The sequence below is a fragment of the Haplochromis burtoni genome, unplaced genomic scaffold (genome assembly GCF_018398535.1).
Source record: "Haplochromis burtoni strain Fernald_Lab_line unplaced genomic scaffold, NCSU_Asbu1 Contig_9, whole genome shotgun sequence".
In the NCBI taxonomy this organism is placed as follows: Eukaryota; Metazoa; Chordata; class Actinopteri; order Cichliformes; family Cichlidae; genus Haplochromis; species Haplochromis burtoni.
In genome coordinates this window covers 3200350-3203444 of record NW_024582370.1, presented here as the reverse complement: position 1 = coordinate 3203444, position 3095 = coordinate 3200350, and the positions used below count along the sequence as shown (strand labels likewise).

At 44.7% G+C, this 3095-nt stretch overlaps 1 protein-coding gene across 3 annotated transcripts in view; it reads left to right on the top strand.

Annotated features, from left to right (window-relative positions):
• The window catches only part of dip2ba (disco-interacting protein 2 homolog Ba), a 42872-nt gene that overhangs the window by 17938 nt on the left and 21839 nt on the right, over positions 1–3095 (top strand). The gene's annotated exons all lie outside the window — the stretch shown is intronic.

Here is a 3095-nt window from a genome sequence, read left to right as displayed (position 1 = left end):
TGTGTGTGTGTGTGTGTGTGTGTGTGTGTGTGTGTGTGTGTAGATCAGGCTGATGGATGGGTGGGTGTTAACTGTTAAACAGAGATTCATAGATCAGCTGGTATCTCAGGGTTGAAGCTCAAGGCCAAGATTTGGATTTTTCATTCAGGAGAACTGTGCAGTGATTCCAGGACTGAGGGAAATCACTGGCATTAAAAAGCGCTTCACTGAGCCTCTCAGTTTTTCATGACCTAATGAATATCATTTAAAGAGAAGAAATCTTGGCAGCAGTTGTGGCACTGATTGAAAGACACTGACCTCGTTGCTTTAGTTTTATATAAATATCTCAAATGCAGTGCTGTTTCTGGGTGTTGGCAGCTGGAATTAAACTGCTTCCAATACAAATTTCAGCTCTTCTCGATTGGCAATGGAGCAATGAAGAATGGTAGAAGAACAGCACAGACATAGTGGGTTGGGAGGGACAGAGTAAGGTGTGCATAGAAGATCACACTGCATTAAGGTAAAGACAATAAAACACACAAACCGAGACAAATCGCAACCAAAAACAACCTCCTGTATACGTCCAGGTCATGTGCTGACCATTAAGCGTTCTCTTTAACAGCTTTTTTCCCCTTTGTATTTGGAAAACAAAAAGGGGTGCCGTTCATGGGTAATAGTAATCCAAGAAGCGAAATTTTAGCAGGATCAGCTACAGCCAGTCCGATGATTCAACATTTGAGCTGCTTGGAAAACCACAGGGAGCAAATGTTATGTCATGAATGCTTAATGCCCAGCCATGTCGTCAGAGAGAAATTCACTGTTCATGATGGTTTCAGTTCTTGGATTTGATTTGACACGGTCACGGGGCACACAGTGCTGTAGGCATCCATTGACTTTATCCTCTTTCACAGGTTCATAAAAATATCTTTTTTCTGCTTTTTCGAGCGTATGTCACGCCACATATAAGTCGAAATCACAACCAGGGTGTTCTCCTGTGGCCTCCTCCCAGGGAGGCTTTAGCAAAGAACCCACAGGAAAGTAATCATCGTTGTAACAGTTTGAGGTTTTATTCACAAATGATCAGAAATAACTAGAAAGAAAATTTCCTTTGTGTGTTGCTACCTGTCTAAGACCCAATCGGAGCCTCCAGGAAAACACCCTGACAACAAGATCAAGATGTGTACGCGTGGAGTGATGCACAGTGCACAAATAAACAGTTAATCTCCAAAACCTCAAATGGCTCTAATGTGCTGGATCATAGTGGAGAATGCCAGTGCAGATTAAATCTGAAGTGCTCCGTAATCCCCTACTGTGTCAGAAAAAGTTGTAGCCCTCCGCAGTTATCAGTGTGGCTGGGAATGCCGTTCATGTGAGTGTGTTTATCCCCTCTGTGACCCTGCGCTGCCAGCTATTAGGAGATCAGTCCACTGTATGACTTGTCTTGAAGTATGAGGTCAACATCGGATATTTTAAAAGAAGCCTCACAGGGTCACTGTCATCTGGTCTTGAATGAGCTCTGAAAATGTCACAAACAGCACGATTAACACAAAAAAAACAGTCAGTTAGAAGGTCTGGCTGCCAAGGAGAAGGACTGATAATTGCTTATAGATGTGAGATTTGTCACACATTTTTAATATGCTTTTAAAGATGCATTCATTGGTGATACTGTGCCTCTATCACAGCATGCTGGGCAGGTTCAGCCGATCCTTGGACGAAGTACGCATTCCTGGTTTGACATACTGACACACATCTCACAGGGAAGGCCTGTAGTGCCAGTACACCTCAGGCCCTGTCAGCATTTATTCTCTTGTGTGCTGAAGCGCCCTTTAACCTGCCCCAGCTGTGTATACACACATACACATGCACAGATACATCAGCTTCCTGCACCTCAGGGACGTTTTTGGAACTATGAGCATTCTCTCTTGGCCAGTTGGCCCTCTCTGTTAGTATGGTGTTTTCCAATCAGCACATTCCTCTTTCTCTAGACAGACACAGTGAGACGATTTTGGCAGCACACACACAGGGTGGGGTAATGCTCATATCCTGTCCCCTGACCTCAGATTACACACAGTTACTGTACTGTTTTTGTTCATGCTCACACTCAAAAACACCACATTCTTGCACTTAACACATACAGCTTTTTCTCTGTTTTGAACCAGCTGTCACAGTCAGTCTTTAAACCCAGAGCCTTTCAGTGTCTTTCTTCCCACTGCCAGCCACATAGCTGGTGTGCCTGTGCCAATCCGTGTCTGTTGTACTTGCCCGACACCAGCACAGACTCTCTTCTGTCTGCGTTAATGACCGACGGCGCTCCGTCCATCTTTCCATCTCTTCCCCTTCTTCCCTCCCGGCACCAATTGGGCACCAGGACTGGGCTTGGCGTAACCTTGTCTCCGACAACAATAACTGCTCCAGTCCACTACAATCAAGTTGCTGCTGATTGTCTCGCTTGCATGTCTGCCTATGAGTGTTTTCCTGTGTATAAACAAGTCTGTAGCATGCCAGAGAGATGGAGAAACAAAGACTGCAACAAGCTGCTGTGTCTGAATTTCAGCCTAGTGTGTGAACCCAGGCATGAACTCCAAGCTGAATGCTCGCCATCCCCATTTTTTTCTTTTTGCTCCCCTGCACAGAGGGAAAGACAAAGCACTCGGCACTCAGTCACACACTGCCTTTCACTCTAAAACTGTTCAACTTTGTTTTGTTGGCTTTTTCTCTACGAAGGTTATTCACTTTTACTCTGCTTCTCTTAATATGAGTGTTGTGAAACCTACAAGTTGTATCGGAAGGATAAAAAAAAAGAAGTCTCATATTTAACCCATTCTGGCAGGCACACACACAATCATAGAGGGGACTTCCTTTCTGATTCTCTTGTTTATACAAGCAAATCCTACACTCCACTGGATAGTGACCAGAGTGTGAGAAAACTTTAAGAAAAAACACACTCTATCTCAGTCACACACCAAACTCCCCACCCAGCCCCGGCTTATCCAGCACACCTCCCTCCGGTCTCCCTGCTGAACCTTGGCTCACCGTTTCTCTCCTTATTTTCTTTCATTGTTAATGTTAATGCACACACTGGTCTGCATTCCCTGTCGCTGCTAGTGACTCTCAGC